Source organism: Mytilus californianus, unplaced genomic scaffold (genome assembly GCF_021869535.1).
Source record: "Mytilus californianus isolate M0D057914Y unplaced genomic scaffold, xbMytCali1.0.p SCAF_12, whole genome shotgun sequence".
Taxonomy (NCBI): domain Eukaryota; kingdom Metazoa; phylum Mollusca; class Bivalvia; order Mytilida; family Mytilidae; genus Mytilus; species Mytilus californianus.
In genome coordinates, this window is record NW_026262604.1 from 51,546,520 (window position 1) to 51,556,291 (window position 9,772).

General features: G+C 33.6%; 1 long non-coding RNA gene across 1 annotated transcript; it reads right to left on the reverse strand.

The window, feature by feature from the left end:
* Positions 1-1,285: 1,285 nt before the first annotated feature.
* On the reverse strand, positions 1,286-7,670 carry LOC127721976 (uncharacterized). The gene is made up of 2 exons (XR_007991555.1): positions 7,109-7,670; positions 1,286-2,003 (listed from the first exon to the last, which is right to left on the reverse strand). It is a non-coding gene; the product is annotated as an uncharacterized LOC127721976 (long non-coding RNA).
* Positions 7,671-9,772: the final 2,102 nt, after the last annotated feature.

Here is a 9,772-nt window from a genome sequence, read left to right on the forward strand (position 1 = left end):
GACACAGATGGATTCATGACAAAATTGTGTTTTGGTGATGGTGATGTGTTTGTAGATCTTACTTAACTGAACATTCTTGCTGCTTACAATTATCTCTATCTATAATGAACTTGGCCCAGTAGTTACAGTGGAAAATATTTTGTAAAAATTTACAAAAATTTACAAAATTTATGAAAATTGTAAAAAATTGACTATAAAGGGCAATAACTCCTTAAGGGGTCAATTGACAATTTTGGTCATGTTGACTTATTTGTAGATCTTACTTTGCTGTACATTATTGCTGTTTACAGTTTATCTCTATCTATAATAATATTCAAGATAATAACCAAAAGCTGCAAAATTTTCTTAAAATTACCAATTCAGGGGCAGCAACCCAACAACGTGTTGCCTGATTGGTCTGTAAATTTCAGGGCAGATTAATCTTGACCTAATGAACAATTTTATCCTGTCAGATTTGCTCTAAATGCTTTGGTTTTAGAGATATGAGCCAAAAACTGCATTTTACCCTATGTACTATTTTTTAGCCATGTCGGCCATCTTGGTTCGCAGGCGGGGTCATCGGACACATTTTTTTAACTAGATACCCTAATGATGATTGTGGACAAGTTTGGTTAAATTTGTCTTGAAGATTTTTGTAAAAGATTACAAAAATTTACGAAAAATGGTTAAAAATTGACTATAAAGGGCAATAACTCCTTAAGGGGTCAACTGACCATTTTGGTCAAGTTGACTTAATTGTAGATCTTACTTTGCTGAACATTATTGCTGTTTACAGTTTATCTCTATCTATAATAATATTCCAGATAATTACCAAAAACGGCAATATTTCCTTAAAATTACCAATTCAGGGGCAGCAACCCAACAACGGGTTGTCAGATTCATCTGAAAATTTCAGGGCAGATAGATCTTGACCTGATAAACAATTTTACCCCCATGTCAGATTTGCTCTAAATGCTTTGGTTTCAGAGATGTAAGCCAAAATCTACATTTTACCCCTATGTTCTATTTTTAGCCATGGCGGCCATCTTGGTTGGTTGGCCGGGTCACCGGACACATTTTTAAATCTAGATACCCAAATGATGATTGTGGCCAAGTTTGGTTTAATTTGGCCAAGTAGTTTCAGAGGAGAAGATTTTTGTAACGGACGGACGGACGGACGACGACGACGACGGACGACGGACGCCAAGTGATGAGAAAAGCTCAATTGGCCCTTTGGGCCAGGTGAGCCAAAAAGGTAATGGATAAATTTTAAATAAATAAATAAATAAATAACAACACAACAAGACAAAATTCCGAAATATGTATATTCATATCTGTCTTTTGAACATCTGATTTAATTGATAGATTTATAATATATCTTTATTTCTTAATTCCATGTGTCAATAGTATACACCTACAATATCTTATTCTTTAAGTTATACATACAAATTTTGATTATTAAATGGTAATCTTCTGGTATATACGTAGAGGTTACGTTTAAGATGTGGAAAAGTGCAAGATTGTTGTAAAAGTTTTGACGAATTTTCATCAAGCTGAAATCCGTTTTTATTCATAACTTGCATGACGTATTGGACCGATCTATTGTTAATATGTCGGAATCCACCTTGTCCAGGAACAGCCCAACTTAAAATAATTCCTTCTTTTGCATGTCTAAAAATATTATCTAAAAATATACCCTCGTATTGCTTTGGTATATGCTCAGCTACTTCAATTGAAACTACCCAATCATACACTGGTAGTCCATAATGAGGAATTGTAAGGTCCATATATCTAACAATTCCCTTGCTCTCCTCTTCAGAAAATGGTCCACCATCGTATGAATCGTATGATTTTATCTTCTTTAATTTCAAAAGCTCATTTTTATACTGCCCAGTTCCGTCCCCGAAGCTAGCGACTTTTTTTCCTTCTAAAAAGTTGGACAATGCAGGTAGAAGTGTTTTATCTGCTCCCAAATGCACACCTCGTTTACAATATCCCCCTCCTTCAGCTGTCCCTTTGCTTCTCTGAAAGAAAATACACTTTTAATTGAGAGGTAATTTAAAGCTCGACATATTGTTCACCTGTCTATTGTTGAGGGAATAGAATAGATCAGAATAGAATATGTTTATTTCCCAAATTACAGGGCCCATAAAGGGCATAAAATCAGTTACAATTGATTGACATAATTGATAATTACAACAATAAACATAACAGTGTACATGCAAATGTATATTTAGTATATTAGCATTGGATAGAATCAGAGCCAACAACGATATATATTATGAATGCACAATTAAATAATAAAATTACATTATATGCATTCATCGTTCTCAAATTATTTACTAGACTAAGTATCAATATTCAGACCGGATCTCTTTAATTCAAATGTATGTAGGGGCCTCGGTGGCCGAGTGGTCTAAGTAGTTACTACTGTAATTACTAGCCAGTCAACACTGAGGTTGTGAGTTCGAACCCCGCTCGTGCGGGTGCACTCGACTACAATCTTAATTGACTAGGATTGTCAGTTTTCCTATCGAAGGTCGGTGGTTTTCTCCGGGCTCTCCGGCTTCCTCCACCAATAAAAACTGGCCCACACGAAATAGCCCAACAGCGGTGCTTAAAAATGGCGTTAAAACACCAAAAATCAAATCAAATGTATGTTGTCCTCTAAATGTCCATTTGTTTTGGTTCTTGGATTATTTACATAGACGTATACCCCAACATCTATTTCTATTTATAACTAGTGATTTGTTTACAGCATGTTTTTATGTTTGGGTCAGTTCTCTACCTCGCATCATACAGGTATCTGAGTCATAAAATTGAGAATGGAAATGGGGAATGTGTCAAAGAGAATACAACCCGAATAAAGAGCAGAAAACAGCCGAAGGCCACCAATGGGTCTTTAACGCAGCGAGAAAATCCCGCACTCGGAGATGGGCTTCAGCTGGTCCCTAAACAAAAATGTGTACTATACTTATTTAGAGCAAACTAGATAAAGGACAGGGAACCAGTATATATGGAACGCTAAAACTGTCTTGTTATGACCATTTTCATTATATGATTTGCATTTACCTTTATATGATGTGCAAACACCTTTATATGATGTGCAAATATCCTTATATTATGTGCAAGTATCCTTATATGATGTCAAAACATCCTTATATGATGTCAAAACATCCTTATATGATGTGCATATATACTTATATGATGTGCAAATATACATGTACTTATATGATGTGCAAATGTACTTATATGATGTGCATATGTACTTATATGATGTGCAAACATTCTTATATGATGTGCAAATATTCTTATATGATGTGCAAATATCCTTATATAATGTGCAAATATACTTATATGATGTGCAAATGTACTTATATGATGTGCAAAGATCCTTATATGATGTGCAAATATACTTATATAATGTGCAAAAATATTTATGTGATGTGCAAATGTACTTATATTATGTACAATCAGCTTTATATGATGTGGTTGTGTCATTATATGATGTGGTTGTAACCTTATATGATGTGGTTCGGTTTACTTCATTATGTGATGTCGAAACGTCATTATATGATGTGCTTTCATCGTTGTTATGGTCAATGAACATGATTACGATTAGAACGATTACTGTCTAGGTCATAACTGATTCCGATATGCTTCTGTGGAATTACTATAAACCGGCACAAATATGTAGCTATCGTTTAGAAAATGGTTGAGATTTAAAAAGAGATAAACCTTGGCTTGTTGGTACCTCGTTTTAAGATGAAAAAGATCACATCTGATATTGTTGGAACATTGTCAAAATATGAATTGCAAAGTTTAGTTTTAATCGATGGGTCTACAATAATAAACATACGGGTTCTACCAGTGGCGGATCCAGAAATTTTCATAAGGGGGGGGGGGGGGGGGGGCACTGACTGCCTAAGAGGGGGCCCGCTCCAGTGATGCTTCAGTGATTCCCTATATAATCAACAAAATTTTTCCCACAAAAGGGGGGGGGCCGGCGGACCCCCTGAAAAACCCTCTAAAAACGCCTCTGTCTACAATAATGAACATACGGTTATAGTTATTTAATTTAAGAAATAATTCTTTTATGCCATGCTGTATGTTCATTTTAACAAGGGTAGGCATTATATTTGTCAATATCTTTATACCTATCGTTAGCGTTTTTTCTATAAGAAGTTATTACATGAATTTCCAGTGTGTTCATTTTTTGTAAATTTTGCCTGGGTGATCATTTTAGCTGTTCAAGTTTCTCTTTATATATTACATTTCTTAAGATAGACACAAAAATGGGAAAAAATCGGACATTGAGAGGGTAATGACTCATATAAGGAACCGGTCATTTAAAACCCCAAAAAGAGGGGATAGGAAGAAAGTAAGGGGCCTTTGATTTAATTTTTTTTGGGGTGGAAAGGTGGTATTCAGTTTTTTATAGTTGTAGATTTGCCGCCGTATAATATTATGGCGATGTCTTCGTCGTCCGTAAATATTTTGTTGCCAGACAATAACTGTTTAGGAATTAGGGGCCAAAACAGGACCAAAACCAACAATTATTATGGTTCTTTGATATGCTGAAGCTAACAATATATTTAGATTTTGGATATTGGACCTTATAGTAGGTAAATGTCCATTTTCATCTTTTTAAAATCTTAGACCACATTCATTATGCGTCACAAACCTATGATGTGTCAGATATTTAATTATATTAAAATTCATAGCTGTATCAAGCTTGAAAGGTGTTTCCATATTTTCCCTAACTGTTCAGGGTTCGACCCTCATCGTACACCCCCCCCCCCCCCCTCCTCCCCTACAGTAAAAAATAATAGTTTTGACTCGAAAGACATCAATTTTTACGCCTCGCTGAGCTCTCCTCAATTATTAAAACCTAAATCCTTAGTTTCAACAATTTCTTCCAGCAGAGTATTTTTTTATTTTGTTAGCTAATATTGAATGAAGGTGTGGTAAATATCAATGAGACAATAACCGGCATATTAAGTTCCCTAAAGTCGCAAACAACTTCCACACATGAAGTTCTAGATCCACTACTGACGCAATATTTTAAACTTATAATGCAATACAAACTTAATGCGTTTTTTTTATTTGTTATTACGAACAAAAGTATTGAGAAATGTGTATGTGTGATTGTTCGGTGGTGACTTTTTTTTTGGGTTGGGTTGGGTTGGGGGGGGGGGGGGTTGTGAAATGTTTATGTCTTTGGAAAGGGGGGTTTGTGATTGTTTTTTTTTTCTTTCTTCCAGGTCAAGACTTGAAAAAAATAAGAGAAATTCCATTGTTTCCTCCGAATGAAAGAAAATGACCACAATTATAATTTATTTATTTTTTAAATATGTTCTTGTATATACCAATTTGCAAGGAAAGGTTTCTCTATAGATAAGTTATCAAGATAATAAGCAATAAAACAACTAAACTCATAAAAGCCAAAACAGCCCAAATGGGACCTTTACTATAGAATATATTCTGACACATTGCACTATTTGTTTTTTTTTTTAAATCTATTGTAGTTTTCAATATAAACGCAAAATATTAAAAGCCGCCGCCGTAAATCTTCACTTAAAAAAAATTAAAACACAAAACACAACTCTCTATCTATAAGAGACCAACAGGCCTCAGTAAACAATAAATTAATGCAGTTTTTTTATGTTAATTTAGACACATATCTGATTAAATTACAGATATTTTGTGTCCAAGCTTTGCTTACGCGGATCTGAAAACGCTCCATTCTATTTTCTGTTTTAAAGACCATTGGGGTTCTCTGGTTTCGTCGGATTGATACACACCTTCATAAATTTGAAGGCTGAAATGTAAAATGAAGTGTTGTCAGATCCTTGTATCCAAAGCGTAGACAGATGAGCTGTACATTGTATCTTTATCAGATTGGTTAGGCACCGACATTTCATCTAGTGTGGGGAGGAGCACGTGTATTTCCATGTTCTTAGGACAAACATATTTTTCTATTTTGATAAAAAATAATTTTTTCAATAACATGGTTATTTTTTTTAAATTTCATTATTGTTTTATTTTTCCCTCATTTTCAAAGGAAACAAACTATTTCGCTTCCCTTCTGAAATAGATAAAATCTCTTTCAAGAAATTTGGAATCAAACATTTACAAAAAACATGCCCCCCACTCGCCAAAAAAAAAATCAATGCTCGGTACGTTAGCCCTGTTTACTTGAGAGTCTGGAGGTGTATATATGAGCCTGATTATAAGTATGTTTGCACTTCATATAATGATGTTTGCACATCATATAAGGATATTTGCACATCATATAATGATATTTGCACATCATATAAAGGTGTTTGCACATCATATAATGATATTTGCACATCATATAAAGGTGTTTGCACATCATATAATGACAAGTGCACATCATATAAAGATAAATGCACATCATATAATGATTTGGGCATAACAAGACAGTTTTGGCGTTCCATAAGTATACATAAATTTTAAGCTTGGAATCAATTTTATCTACGATCGAATAACTTGATAAAAGAGTACATATCAGTGTAGAAAAAAAAAATTAAATGCAAATCTTATAAATTACGTTCCGGCATTGTGGTTCTGATTATAATCTATAAAACACGAAGGGCAAAATGGTTGGGGAGTATATATCAATGATCCATGAAAGTAGGTTACTTCGACATATTTTACGCTTCTTTGATCTCTATCAAACTAACGTCCCAACTTCGTTAAGAAACTTTGAAAATAAAAGTGATGGCTTAAGCTATATTTTACGATGGGCCACACATAAAACCCTCACTTGAGTCGACTGTCTTTTCAATTTCCAATTTATCCCTCTCCACGGTATCTCAGGAAAATCCAAAAAACACACAAATATATTGTTGAACAAATTAGTATCCCCCAACTGTTATATAATGTAACTTATAGTATGATAAATTTCGCATATGCATCATTATAATTTATGGTCAACCGAACTGATTGATTGATTGATTGATTGTTTGCCTTATGCCCAGTGGCAAATTTTCCGTGCATGTTCAGGACGATCAATCAAAATGAAATAAAACTTTTTAAAAAAGAATCGGTTTCGGAAACTATCAGTCTTAGATATTTCCCTTAATTACACTCTCTGTATATTTACCTCACACTGCAGCTTCCCCATCTTTTGACTCAGTCTATTCAGCATACCTGACACAGTATTTCGTTGCTTGCATATACTATCTATACTTGAATCACACTGAAAACTCTGAACCGTAAATGAATTGTCATCTTTTTTTGATGATGTCATATAATATAAACTAACCAGGGTGTAACCAGAAAACAATAATAACAACATATCTTTTACATTTAGGTCCGGCATTTTGGTTCGGTTGATAATCTGAAGGAAAAAAATGAGAAAATTAAGTGCATTGTTATGAAATTTAGACTCGGCAGTGACAAAAGGAGAAAAGCGAATTGCTATGATATATACAATCGGCAGTGAAAAAAGTGAATTGCTATGAAATAAAGACCGCAGTGAATTATTTGAAATAATTAAAATGAATGCAAATTTATCTGATATATATATAAAATTAAATTACGTCTGTTCATAACATACTGTCAATGCCGTCAATTCGTTCTTCTTCAACAGTTTGCAATACATGCTGTAACAGTTTGATGGTCATCGTTTATTAAGAAGAACGAATTGATGCAGTGGCGGATCCAGGGGGTTGGAACACCCAATTTTTTTGACAATCAATGCATTTGAATGGGGACATATAGTTGGAACCCCCCCCCCCCCCCCCCCTTATCCTGGGTTAGGACCCCCTCCCTTTTATAAATAGTTGGATCCGCCCTTGTGATGGATCAAAAAGTTACATTATAATACGTTTCGTAGAAGAACAATGGAAGGACAAAAACGTATGTAACATTCCGAAGATGAATAATAGACGGAGTGGATAAAAGAATTACAACATGAAATCTTTCCACCAAAAATATAAAAAGTTTGTAAGGGTTCCGCGGAACCCATTGTCTCGCCTACTTTAGCTGTTAGTCGCAGGCTCAACAAAAATGGGGAAAAAATTATTAAAAATTTTTCCTCTAGATACTATCTTTTGATTGTAAGAAATTCTGTTCAAGTTTTGTAAAATTCCAAGAAGGTTTATGAATGTAACAAATGTTTTAAAAACTATAACTGCAGACTACGTAATGTTAACTGGAATAAAACTAAGCCCATCTATAAGTAATATACGGAAAAACAGGAAATAATTTTTTACAAAATTTCCTTCTAGATACTAGCTTTTGATCATAAAGAAGCTTCTGTCCAAGGGTGGTACAAATCCAGGATAGTTTAAGAAAGTTATTAAAATTTTGAAAGCTTTAACCACAGAGTGAATGTAATGTTAACTGGCAGAAAAACTAAGTCCATTTATAAGTGAAATACGGATAAGCAGGTTTTTTTTTAAAACAAAATTTACTTTTGAATACTATCTTATGATCACAAACAAGCTTCTGTCCAAGTGTGGTACAAATCCAGGATAGTTTAAGAAAGTTATTAAAATTTGAAAAACTTTAACCACAGAGTGAATGTTACGATAACTGGCAGAAAAAATAAGTCCATATATGAGTAAAATACGGATAAGCAGGATTTTTTTTTTACAAAATTTTCTTCTCGATACTATCTTATGATTATAAACAATCTTCTGTCCAAGTTTGGTAAAAATCTAGGATAGTTTAAGAAAGTTATTAAAATTTGAAAAACTTTAACCACAGAGTTAATGTAATGTTAACTGGCAGAAACACTCAGTCCATTTATGAGTAAAATACAGAAAAACAGGATTTTTTTTTTACAAAATTTTCATCTGGATACTATCTTATGATCATAAACAAGCTTCTGTCTAAGTTTGAAATGCAGGATAGTTTAAGAAAGTTGTTAAAATTTCAAAAACTTTAACCACAGGGTGAATATTTGTGGACGCCGCCGCCGCCGACGACGACGACGGAATGTAGGATTGCTATGTCTCGCTTTTGCGACAAAAGTCGCAGACTCGACAAAAAGAAAACAAATAAAAGATGATAGTGTCCATAAAATAGCAATATGCATTATTTCGAGGAAAAAAGATGGAATTAAGCTGTATATGCACTAACGGATGGATGGACCCTAATGTTACAGTATGTTATCTTACAACGAAGATCAAAGGCCTGTGACAAAGAAGCGCGTGTCACTTTGTAGTTCTTAACTATTTCAAAACTATCTAGATTGTATTACATTGTACTAAGTTCATATGTAATGTATAGTATGAGTTCTATAAATCTCTTAAAGAAAATCGGAAATCTGATATTTGCAGAACATATTTTATTGTATCTTTATAAAGTCTTTGGACATTCCTCCAGTAATTTAACATTTTATATTAAAAATAAATATCTATGTAAATAGCAGGTAGATTAACCGTGACAGTCACTTAGTTAGATGTTTTGTTCGCAATTCTTTACATAAATGACTTCATTTTAATCTATTGTTACATGTACATGACGTAATTTTTAACAGTTGAATGGCTGTTCTATGTAATATATGAAATACACACCCCTTGTTTAAGATGAATTGTGAATTAAATAGGTTCTATAGAGACTTATTAAAAGCCGACACACAACAGGCGAAATTTTAGAATTCGTAGAAAACAAGATATCGATACAAAAAGACCGATATATAAAAAAATGCCACAAACGCATTTAGGATTTTAAATGACTAAAATTAAAACTTAGAAGAGGAGTAGAGGACTCACCCCTCTTTTGTCGATTTTTAATCATAAAATCGTTCAAATATTTT